At 54.8% G+C, this 12,666-nt stretch overlaps 2 non-coding genes across 2 annotated transcripts; both read right to left on the bottom strand.

Annotated features, from left to right (window-relative positions):
* TRNAC-GCA lies at positions 1-72 on the bottom strand. Its single transcript has one exon. It is a non-coding gene; the product is annotated as a tRNA-Cys (tRNA).
* A 1,246-nt stretch (positions 73-1,318) lies between these two features.
* On the bottom strand, positions 1,319-1,390 carry TRNAC-GCA. The gene has a single exon. It is a non-coding gene; the product is annotated as a tRNA-Cys (tRNA).
* Positions 1,391-12,666: the final 11,276 nt, after the last annotated feature.

Here is a 12,666-nt window from a genome sequence, read left to right as displayed (position 1 = left end):
AGGGGGCACCCGGATTTGAACCGGGGACCTCTTGATCTGCAGTCAAATGCTCTACCCCTGAGCTATACCCCCACTTATCTGTGGCTTCTCATCATCACCTTTTCACTCATGCGCTTCACTCAGGAGCTCTGCGTGTCTGCATTTTGCTCTCACCAAGACAGGAGTGGTTGTTTCTGGGAACCTCGCACTCAGCCTAGGGAGAGCCTTCTCCCTACTCCAAGCCTCAGGGAAGGTGCTCATTGTTTCCTTCATTCATTCACTTACGCAACAAACACTCTCGGAGTATGTAGGTGCCAGGCTCTGCCATCCATGTTGAAGGCACAGACTAATAAAACATTATTGCTGCTCCTCAAAGAGACTTAGTCTGAGTAGGAGACAAATTCATGAACCGAAGGATTTCCACAGAGTGGCAGACGTCCAAGCAGAGAGCTGTGGGAAGAGGGAGGAAGAAGCCGTGTCGCTGGGCAGTCAGGGGGTGCTTTCTGGAAGACAGGGACAAGGAGGAGCTCGTGAACCGAAGAAGTGGGGGAGGCCAAGGAGGAATAAGGCCAAGGGAGGAATACGAACAAAGATTTTCTTTTGTGTTTTTTTTTTAATGTTTATTTTTTGAGAGAGAGACAGAGACAGAGCCTGAGGGGGGAGGCGCAGAGAGAGGGAGAATCTTAAGCAAGCTCCCTGCTCAGTACAGAGCCCCATGCAGGGGTCCATCCCACAACCATGGGATCATGACCTGAGCTGAAATCAGGAGTCGGACACTTAGGGCACCTAGGTGGCTCCGTCGGTTAAGTATCAGACTCCTGATACTGCCTCAGGTCATGATCTCACAGTTCATGGGCTCAAGCCCCGCATTGGGCTCTGTGCTGACAGCATGGAGCCAACTTGGGATTCTCTATCTCCCTCTCTCTCTCCGCCCTTCTCCCGCTTGCTGTCTGTCTCTCCCTCTCTCTCAAAGTAAATAAACATTAAAAAGAAAAAAAAGAGTGGGACACTCAACCAAACCGCCAAGCACCCCCAAAAATGTCTTTAAAACTTGGATCAAGTGTGTCTGAACATCAGTGAGGCTCGAGAATGAGGTCACAAGGAAGATGTGCCAGAGAACATTTTGGAAGTCTAGATTCCTGCTGATGCAATGAGGGTACTCCCAGACATTGTCATCTGGGAAAGCCTGTGGCACAGCATGACCAGCTGTGACCTCCAGGAACCACCTGCTCTGTGGTCGATCCTAGAGATGAGGACAGAACAGGACTCAGAGATCTGGAGCATCAGAATTATTTGCCTCCTTCTTATTTACTACCTCACAGCCAAAAGTGACCTCAGCAGGGGGCACCCGGATTTGAACCGGGGACCTCTTGATCTGCAGTCAAATGCTCTGCCCCTGAGCTATACCCCCAAGCCTGCCCTTGAACCTTAATTGAACCTCTTGAACTGTGCAGCTGACTTGTCTCTGGACCGTGATCACCAAGTTCCTGGAAGCAGCAGCAGCCTGCGCGCTGACAGCCCGGCGCCCCTGTCCTCGCTCACTCGTTCATCCACATCGACACACCCACCAGCCAGCTCCTACGTGCCAGGCTCGCCCTTCCTTCTCCCTCCAGCCTCTCCTCCCTCTCGGGCTCACTCAGCTCTGCCACCCCTGCAGTGGGCAGTCGCTGGCTTTCCCACATGAGTAGAGCCTCGGTCCCCTCCTCCCTCCCTGCGCTGGGGCGCTGAGGAGAGGGGCCCCTGCAGGGGCAGAAGAGCAGGTCTGGGACAGGAGCCTGGTCCTGACGCCACACCCTGGGACACCGAGGACCCCTCTGTCCCCTTCCACCTACGCTCAGCGCCCAACCCACGAAGCGCCCTGGAGGGGAAAAGGTGAGCCAGCTCCAGCTCCCCGCTCGAGGAGAAAACTGGCGTGAGGAGGGGTGTTCCTCCGGGACCCCCCGCTCGCGGGCCCCCGGGGCACGGAAAGCGATGGGTTCCAAGGCCTCGGCAGATGCAGGCCGCTCGGCGTGGGCATCCAGAATGAGGCGGCGGCCAGGGGAGGGGAGGGGCCGTGCTCTGATCTGAAAGGCTGGGCACTGGTGGGGGACGCAGCCAAAGAGAGCTCTTCCCACCCCACCCCCGCCCCCCGAGTCCCTAACAACCCTTCCCAGTGTCTTTCTCCCATCGCAGGAGGCTTCCGTGGTCTGTGCTGCCCACAGGGCATTAGGGAAGTAGCTCCTCTGTGCAGAAATGCTGAGGGTCCCCCCCACCCCCCCGCCGGTGTGACAAGCGACCGAGCACCTGCAGCGATTCCACACTTTCGTGCTCTGCTCTTGAGACCCCTGGGACACGCGAAAATTGACCGCAGGCTGGTTCCATTGGGTCCATTGGTCCAGTGACCCAAGGGGGTGATATTTTTAGTTCCAACTGACCGTAGGGGAAAGGAGGTGGCAACCCGAGGTGGACGGAGCGGGAACGGGTCCCTGGCTAGGTGTCCTGGGGGCTGCCCCCTGGCTCTACGGAACCTCTGGGAACCCCGGGGAGCCCAGCCTTGGGGGCACCTTCCCCTGCCACAAAGCTGGCAGTGAGGCTGCTCGATGTCCAACTCCCACCCCCGGGACTCCCTTCCCAGCCCCGTGATGTTGGGTGCCACTCCGGTCCCCTCTGGGAAGACTTGTTTGGGCAGCGAGGCTTAGAAATGGGCCCAAGGGGCTAGAATAGCCAAGGGTGCGCGCCCTGGGGCCGGCAGGAGGGGGAGGCGGAAGCAGCTGGGGTCAGTGCAGCCGAGAGAAGCCTCTGTTAGGCTTGGCCCCTCGGAAGGTGGCCAGAAAGAAAGACGCTCTGAGGACAGTCCGCCCCAGAAGCACTGGGGATGCGGAAGGGACGGTTCTTTGACCCTGTTTGCCTTAACTGTGCTTACTAAGAAAGGGACCATAAGTAAAAATAGCCAAAATGTTAAATTCCTCAGGAAAGCAGGAAATATGTGGGTTCTAAGCAGCGCAGGGCTGTGCGGGTTTTCAATGTGATGACGCGCATTCTAACAGAACAGGTCATGACAGCAGCTGGGACAGACGTCGGGAAGGGAGGCTCCCCAACTGGTTCCTTACACAAAATGTTCAAAGGGTGGTGCTCCTGCTGCATCGTGTTGGGGGAAAACTGGCAGCTCTTACATTGTCATAGCACAGAACAGAAACACTCGGGTCTTTCATGGCAAATTTCATGAAGTTTACTGATATGTCGTATTTCCAACCATTAAAGAAAACTGGTTTCTCTCTGGGATTGAGAGCCGGTGGTGTGGCTTTGAGTTAGGCAAAGCTTTCTTTTTCTTTCTTTCTTTTTTTAAAAGATTTTATTTCTAAGGAATCTCTCCGCCCAATGTGGGCCTCGAACTCACAACCCCGAGATCAAGAGTCCCAGGCTCCACCGACGGAGCTGGCCAGGTGCCCCAAGTTAGGCAAAAATTTCTTAAACAGGACACCAAAATCTCACTTGATAGGGGGCGCCTGGGTGGCTTAGTCAGTTAAGCGTCTGACTTTTGCTTAGGTCATGATCTCGAGGTTCATGGGTTCGAGCCCCGCGTCGGGCTCTGTGCTGACTGCCAGCTTAGAGCCTAGAGCCTGTTTCAGTCTGTGACTCCCTCTCTCTCTGACCCTCCCCTGCTCACACTGTCTCTCTCTCTCTCTCCTAGAAACAAACAAACAAACAAAAAAATCTGACTTGATAAACTGGAATTCACCAAAACTAAGCACCTTTGCTCTTTGAAAGACCCTGTTAAGGGAATGAAAAGACAAGTCACAGACCAGGAGGAAGTATTTGCAAGCCGCGTATCTGACACAGGTCTTGCAGCATAAGGCATCGCGAACTTTCGAAACGCAATCCTAAGAAAATAAACAACCCAAATGAAAACACGGACAAAAGATCTGAACAGGTACTTCACCAAAGGACACATATGATGGCAAGAAGCACGTAAAAATATCCTCCACATCATTAGGAACGAGGGAAATAAAAATTAAAACCACAATGAGATCAGGATGCCTGGGTGGCTCAGTCGTTCAAAGTCCGACTCCGGATTTCAGCTCAGGTCATGATCTCAGGGTTTTTGAGACTGAGCCCCACATCAGGCTCCATGCTGGGCAAGGGATTCTCTCTCTCTCCCTTTATCCACCCCCCCCACCACCACGCCAGCTTGTGCTAAGGAAAAAAACAACAACACAAACCACGATGAGACACTACTACGTTACATTAGAGTGCACACTGGAGACTGAAGACTGACCGTAACAAGTGTGGGCGAGGGGCCCCTGGGTGGCTCCATTGGTTGAACATCTGACTATTGATTTGGGCTTGGGTCATGACCCCGGGGTCGTGGGATCAAGCCCCACCTCAGGCTCTGCGGTGAGTGTGGTGCCTGTGTGGGATTTTCTCTCTCTCTCTCTCTCTCTCTCTCGCTCTCGCTCTCTCGCTCTCTTCCTCTCTGCCCCTCTCCCCTGCTTGCACTCTCTATAAAATTAAACAAACAAACAAAAAACAAGTACCGGGGATTTCTGAGGACAGAGCCAGTGTTGTGGCAGAAAGAGCCGGGGCAGCCCGGCCTCTGGGTGACGGGCCACGAGCTAAGATGGAGGCTGTCGGTAGTCCCCCAACAGCACGGCTCGCCTTCGAGTCCCAGGACATTTTGCATATTTTTTCCTGGGCACATGGGCACCTAAAGTCCACGTTTCCAGGCGTCCCCCGCAAGTAGATGTGGCGTGTGGCTGGTTCTCACCAGCGGGATAGGAGAGGCTCTGCCTCTACGGCTACGCACAAGGGGGCAACGCAATGCCTGCGCCTCGGTCTCTGTCTGTAATACGGGTAGACAGAAGGTTGTAATGAGGCTTCACTGGGTCGGTGCCGATAAAATACGTTGTAAGTACTAAATATGTGTTTGTTAAATAAAAAGTAAACAGGGGCACCTGGGTGGCTCAGTCGGTTAAGCGTCCGACTTTGGCTCAGGTCATGACCTCCCAGTTCATGAGTTCAAGCCCCGAGTCGGGCTCTGTGCTGACAGCTCGGAGACTAGAGCCTGCTTCGGATTCTGTGTCTCCCTCTCTCTGCCCCTCCTCCATTTGTGCTCTGTCTTTCTCTCAAAAATAAGTAAACATTAAAAAATATTTTTTTTAAAGAAGTAAATGTGTTGACCACCCCCCTTGCTTCCTTCTTACTGGCTACGGACGTGGTAGTGAGCCGTCTTGAACGACAGCAGCAAGCCACATCTGAGGCACGACAGAGCAACAAGGCTGGAAGGAGCCTGGGTCTGTGACACCGAGAGCCTGTCAGGGGACAGCAACCAGTCACCACTATTTTTTTTTTAAATATTTTTTATTTATTTCTAGGAGAGAGAGAGAGAGACAGCATGAGCAGGGGAGGGTCAGAGAGAGAGGGAGACACAGACTCTCGAAATAGGCTCCAGGCTCTGAGCTGGCAGTCAGCACAGAGCCCGACGCGGGGCTCGAACCCACGAACCGCGAGATCGTGACCTAAGCGAAAGTTGGACACTTAACCAACTAAGCCACCCAGGCGCCCCATCACTATCTTGTTTAAGTTGCCATTTCATTACTTTGTTTTGTTTTTGTTTATCCAGCCAGTCGCACAGCCTGCACACCACGGTGATGGTGAGCAAATGTCCCTCGAGGGCTAAGTGACCGCACCAAGCGCACCAACTCTAAGACGCATCGCAAGCACGGGGAGTAACTCTTGCTGCCCCTTCCCGCCTCGGGCATCAGGGTGGACACGCTTGCTAAATAAATGAGCGAATGGAGAACGTTCCAGGCCACCAGTACCTAATGGCTCTCCGCACCATGCAAGGCTGAGCCAGATTCTGTCCCTAGGACTACAGGGCTCAGTGTGTCCCCTTCTGCGGTGCCTGGACTAGCACAGTCATGCTGAGGAGACGGCCGGCCGGGCCACCAGGCTGGCTACACGATGGACCGGGCCCTGGACACCAAGTTCCCATCACGCAGCCAGCCCAGGCTCCCAGACACTGAAGCGGATCAGAATGTGCCCCACCTGTTCCTAAAGGTTCTTAGGACATTTTTTTAAAATAAAACATTGATGTATTACCATAACAGTTATTATCTTTTTAAATTTACCCATATATTTCTAACTTCTACCCTCAATTGTTTAAGAAAGCCTTCAGTCTTGAATGTGATGTGCATTTTTTTTTTTTTTTTTTACAAATAGTTTATTGTCAAATTGGTTTCCATATCTTAGGACATTTTTGTTGAGTGAAACCGAGCGGCAGGTTGGTCCGCACAGCCGGGCATTTGTGTCGTTTCAACCCTGCGTCTTTCCCCTGTTCCTACAGGTATGAAAAAGCGTGAGAGGGGCCTGAAATGCCACACACCAGAGTGACAGTGTGGGGGCCCTCGGGAGGGGCTGGGGCGGGAGGGTGGCCAACACAGAGGGCCCGTCTGCTTCATCGGCACCCTTTGCATTTCTCGGTGAGAATGTTCTCTTGTAAGAAAACATTTGCCAAGGGGCGCCTGGGTAGCTCAGACTTCAGCTCAGGTCATGATCTCGCGGTTTGTGAGTTTGAGCCCTGCGTCGGGCTCTGTGCTGACAGCTTGGAGCCTGGAGCCTGCTTCGGATTCTGTGTCTGCCCCTCCCATATTCATGCTCTGTCTCTCTCTGTCTCTCAATAATAAATAAACACTAAAAAAAATTTTTTTTTAAAGAAAACAGTTTCAGAGTCAAAATGCAAAGGCTTGCCAAGGGTACAGGCTGGTTAGTCTCTGTTCAGAGATGGCCGACCCTGGTTCTCAAATGTGGACGAGCCCAGGGTTCCCTGAGGAACGTGTCGGAACCCAGACCCCACCCAGACCTACTGAACGAGAACCCACATCTGCCCTTTTCCTAGGACTCGAGAGGAGGAGCCTGTGGAAGCGCCCAGCAAACAGAGCGGTCTCTGGGGCCCCCACGTTTGCAGCAGAGGCACCAACACAGGTCCTGAGGGCAAAGCCTGTCCTGGGGGCAGGGAGGAAACCGCGCTCTCCTGCGGAGTCTGCAAACTGCTCGGAGAGGGTGGAATGCAAGAAAGCAACTGTTAAAACAGCGAAGATTTCTCAGTCCCCCCCAGGACCTCATTCCCCCACCTCCCAGTGCTCCCGGGGGCCCAACTCAGGCGCAAACCCCAGCGCCACGGCAGAGCTGAGCGGGGCTTCTGGCGCAGGGAGCCGGGTCCCGCCGCAGCGGCACAGAGGCCGTCGGAAAGCACGAGAGCCGCGTGTCCACCCGCTCTCCCACTCGCTGCCTCGTCCTGCTGCATAGGGGCCCCTTCCGAGCTCCGGCCTTTCTTGTCTTCCGTGCGGGCCACGCAGCGTCCTGCCCCACCCCCACCTTCTTTCAGCTCTGAGGTCAATGTCACTTCATTCACCTCCTCAAAGAACCTGCTTCAAAAGTCAGCCTTTCTCCGCAAATGAAATGTCTGAGTCTAGAAAGCAAGGAACAGGTGTCTTGGCATGACCCTTGTGTTCTGGGAGAAGGGGGCCCCAGGGTTCTGTCCCCTGCTTCAACCAGAGTGGTCCGCCTTGCCCTGTGTTAAATGTTCCCAGCTGTCATTCAAATAAAGGGTTCCTTACCCCCCCCCCATAGAAGGTTTTGAAAACTGCATGTTGAATACACTGTGATCATCTGAGAGAGAAAGAAAACCGAGCTCCTATTGGCCCATCGTTCATTTAATTGTCTGAAGGGCCCTGCAGGGCGGGGGGGGGGGGGGCCAGGACCCCCGGGGCTGGCCCTACCAGTTGGGCATGTGATGTCAAGCAGCTCACTGCACGCTCCTCTGTCCCTGTCTCTCCACACGGGGGTGGGGGACTCCTGACACCAGAATGCCCGGACAGGTGAAGGCGGGGGCTGGGCCGGCACTTGTCCTCAGGGGGACAGGCTGTGGGGCTCTCACGCTGCTGCCCCTCCCCCTCCCCTGGGGTCCAGAGCACTGGCTTGGTGGTGACAGTGAGAGAGGAAAAGGGGCCTGTCATAAAGGTGGTGATGGGGGGCCTCCGCGGGCCCCGAAGGGAAAGGGTTCGGAGTAAGATCCACCTCCCCCACCAGCAACATGTGTGGGGGACAGCACGGAGCCTGGCGTGCAGCAGAGCGCCCGTGCTCTCCAGGCAGGCAGTGTGCGTGGCCAGGCCAGGAAGAAGGTTCCGGTCCTGCCGCCCCCACAGGGGACAAAGGAGAATCCAAGAAAGGTAGGAAGAACCCAAAGTCACTTGGTCCAGCCACCTGATTTGCCAGATGGGGAAACAGAGGCCCGGGACGGGGGGTCAGTCACACATGGAGGTCGGCTGTCTGTGTACCCCGTGCCGCAGGCCTGCTGAGGCCCTCCCTTCCACGCGCCCCCCCTCAGCCCACGGCCCCACCGCACACTGGGACCACCTTCTGGAAGAGGGAAATCTGTGGCCAGGCAAAGGGAAGGCATGCTCTGGGCCTCAGGCTCCAGAGAACAGAAAGCTAACTGCTGAGCCGCTCGAAGCAGCTGGAGGGCTCAGGCGTGCCCGCTGAGACGGGAGTGTGGAAGTGACAGAATCGGTCTAGCCACGTCTTACACAGACACGCACGTGCTCACACACTGGCTCTTCATCCACAGCCTGAAGAACTTCATGTTCCAGGACTGAACCTCCTTTTCTGGGCTCGGGGCGCCCCTGGAGAGTATGCCCACAATAAATCCTTCATCCGGCAGCTTTTTGAGGAAGCGCAGCGTGCAGCCTCCACCAGAGACGAAGAGGCTGGCGAGTGAGCTGTGTGGGTAAGAGCTGCCTCTGGGGCCACGGGAAGGGCAGTGTAGCCAAGAGCAGATGCCCATTCACACTGAGTCCCAGTGAGAATTTGGGCAAGTCATTTACTCTCCCTGCATTGCATTGCATCCCTAAAAAATGGGAACGAAGGATACCTTCTCCCCGCTTGAAGACAGCTGATCAAATGACCGCAAAGTGCTTTGTGTTCTCGAATCCAAGGGCCCCATTTGATTCAATAAAGGAATAAAGCCAAGGACTTTGGGCTTAGAGGCCCCCAAGCGCCAGCCTCTTACCCAGGGAGACCAGTGTCTCCTGGTTCCTTTTCCTGTGCTTGCGGGGCCCCTTCTGCTGGTCTTCCAGGCGCCACTCCTGCCCTGAGAGACACACGGCCGCGTCTTCAATAGTCAGGGACGCCTGGAAGTACCGGTCGCCCACGCCAGTGTGAGTTACCGCCACTTTAGAGAACCGTTAAAACTAGCTCCAGGCTCCTCTCCCTACCCCCAAGCCAGAGGGCATCGCTGGCCAAACCACTGGACAAACACCATCTCATCTCCATCACATCTGCTTCGGATAAGAGCAGGGACCCGTGACTAAAAGGATTTGGGACCCGGGCACCTGGGTGCTCGTCCCCTCTCCTAGGGTCACACATATCTTCCTTCTATGGTTTTCCCTACCTGAGGCAGACCTCATCCTCAGAGGTCATTCTGGAGCAGCCAGCATAACTATACCCCTCCCAACAAGCCCCACGCCATCTGCCACAGCAGACATCTCTGCGGTGTCACACTTTTCTTCTGAGGCCTTTCAAGCCCTTTCACGTCAACTGGTGACTGGCATTAAGAGCCAACAGGTCAAGCACTGGCTTGGTTCCCTCCATTATGAGGCTGAGGACCCTGTTGAAGGAAAGCAAGCCCTCTCCAAATTCCTGTACCTGGGGACTTCCCCCTTGCTGCTCGGCGGCAGCTGCAGGATCCAGAAGTTTGTTTCTCAGCAGGTTCTCCATGTTCTCCAGCCGCCTCTACAGCAGCCTGTACTCCCCAGCATGGCCCACTTGCCCTCCAGCAAGTTTGGTTCCCAAACTCCACAGCCGTCTTCTCGCAGTTGGCCAGCTTCTTCTCAGCTGCCTCTGTCTGCCTCTCCAAGCTTTGAAGTTGGCAGCTGTGGGACTCCACCATCTCCACAATTGGAGCAGCAGTTAAGATGGCCAGAAGGGAGACCTCTGAAGACTGGATCTGGGCCTCTCATTGGAGGCCAGTCCCCATATGCCAGTCCTGAAACTAGACGCAAGGAGGCGAGTCAGCCACCACGAGAGCAGTGCTAGTGCCATTCCCAGCCACAGGAATGCCAGAGTTCTTTGGAATGGGGAGAACTTGTTCTGGGTGCTGGAGGACCTCACTGGTCAGACCCCCAAACAGACCCAAGCTGGCCGACTTTCAGAGACAGCACACACCGGACACCACAAAGCCCCCATGGGAAGAATCTTGAACCAAGACCCAGGGGCAATGGAAAACGAAATAACAAAGCATTACCATCATAAATGGACAGACTGTAATCGATTCGAATCACAGATCTGACACATAATAGTGATATTAGCTTAGCCACTTACTTAACCAAACTTTTTTTTCTGCATCTGGGAACACAGCCCAGCAGAAGCCAGGAAGTAAGTGAGAAATCCAGGTCCAGGAAACTTCCCAGGGGATTAATGCACACTCAGAATGCTATTTCAGTCATTGAACATTCTAGAGCAAACCCACGCCCGTTACTTAGGACTCAGAGGTAAGGCTCTGTTGTTCTGGCGTTGGTATCTCTAAGGCCCTTCCACCCTGACTTTCCCTGGCATGTGACCTACTGACCCGCCTGGGAGATTAGGTCCCAGTGACCCAGGTGCCTTGTTGACTGGCCTGAGTGCCCTCCACACTAGGAGGCCAGGTCCTAGCTTCTAGGAAATGGAGCTAGAGAAAGGTGAAAGCCAGCACTTAAGAGTAGTTAGAACAAGGACATCTTTCAAAAAATATCCTGTGTGGGCATGGAATCTTTATCATGTATTACTAGAAGTGATAAAATAAGAAAGTCAGGAATGGCTCAGTAGAAACAGTTAAGGTATAATAGAAACATTCTTGGGGTGTCTGGATGGCTCGGTTGGTTAAGCATCCAACTTCGGCTCAGGTCATGATCTCACGGTTCGTGGGTATGAGCCCCATGTCTGGGTACAGTACTAACAGCTCAGAGCCTGGAGCTTGCTTTGCATTCTGTGTCTCCCTCTCTCTCTGCCCCTCCCCAACTCACTCTGTGTCTCTCTCAATCTCTCTCAAAAATAAATATTTAAAAATTTAAAAAAAAAATTCTTGAAAATGGAACTCTATGAACTTGACTCAGTACCTCTCCTGCCATTTGAATCCTGCAAGTTCGGGGGTTTGTGTGAGGATGAAGTGCACTAAAGGTGTGGAACATCACTCAGCGTGCATTACTTGCCTTGGCCCGTGTTCTATTACTGCAACAGACATAAAGGCAGTGGGCCAACAATGAGAATGCATTAGGAACCAAAGACTGATTAGTCCACTCCTGTGTGACTGACGTTCCTCCCATGACCTTCTCCAAAAAGCACTTAGCAAAACATCCAACACATACTGGGTACTGATTATCAGACATCAGTACTTCCTTCTCTCACAGCCTAATGGTTCCGTCTCTGAGTCTGGCTTCTGGTCAGTACAAAGTGTAGCCTGCAGCAGGCAGATCCAACCTTCACAGATTAAGGATGAACATTTTAAATTCCTGTAATACCCTGTCACAAATGTGAAATCCAGGAATGTTTCTAAAACCATTTCCAAGCTCTTTCTACCAGGGGATGACGCCTCTGCCATCAGAAACATAGAAAAAGCTCATCTTGACAGCTCTTCTCACAGAGGCCAGGGGCAGACTAAGTCAAATCTGAGCCGAAATACACAGAACCAAAATTCCCCTATAATGCAGACCCCCTCCGCGCCGCAGTAGGAAGGACTTCTTGAGGAATTTCAGAAAACAGGAAGGAGGCACTCAAGTGCGTCCTCACTGAAGTCAGAGTTCAGGCCTAGAGTTTTAGGGGACCCTTCAAGTGAGGTGCAGAACTGTGCCACAGGAGAAAGGCGAGGGTCTAGACTGGCGTGAAAATAACCGCCCGAGACAACAGCAACCGGTCTCAGCATGGAGAAGAGGGGTGACGATGGGGTGATGGTCTCCCTATGGTGTCAGTGTTGGAGACGGGGCGGATGGGCTGAAGGACAGGTCGAAAAAGGAGAGCCCTGGAGGGTGTCTCCCGTGAGGATGTTCACGGTCCATCCGCCCAACACTCTGACCTACAGAGCTGGGGCCACCAAACGTCAGGGCTGGCGGGAACCTCGGAAATCTTGTGGCTACGTCCATGGACTAGTAAAGCGGAGCCCAGAAAGGAGAGGGTACTTTACCCTCGACCTCAGACTGCTCCCCTTGGCCGCTGCGGCCTCAAGCGTCCCGGTCGTCATCCCTCCACTCAAGCTGAGCCTCCCCAATTCTAGGACATCCTCGGAGAAGGCCTCCCGTAACCCGCCCAGGCCTCCTTGCGCGAAGCGCGCGGTACGTGCCTGCCCAGGCCCGTGGCTGCCGCAGCATCGCTGCGGCGCCACCAGGCGGCGCCCCTCGCCCTGTGCGGGACCCGCCCCGCGGCCCGGAGCCCGCTCTTCATTGGCCAGCCCGGGAAGCCCCGCCCCCCGCCCGCGGGCGGCCTGTCTCCGCGGCGGGCAGCCGGCCCAGGAGGCCCCGCCCCCGAGGCGGACGCCCAGGCTGGGCGGGCCCGGCGTCAAGTGCGCGAACGCAGCCCCCGGCCCCCGGCGGCCAGTGCGCGAGGCGCGCGCCAGGCGGGCGGACGGAGGCGCGGTAGGGCTGATTCCCGGAGAGCAGGAAGCGGGTCAGACGCAAGCACTCG

Source organism: Hyaena hyaena, unplaced genomic scaffold (assembly GCF_003009895.1).
Source record: "Hyaena hyaena isolate Hyena2069 unplaced genomic scaffold, ASM300989v1 scaffold_471, whole genome shotgun sequence".
In the NCBI taxonomy this organism is placed as follows: Eukaryota; Metazoa; Chordata; class Mammalia; order Carnivora; family Hyaenidae; genus Hyaena; species Hyaena hyaena.
This window is presented reverse-complemented; position numbering and strand designations above follow the sequence as displayed.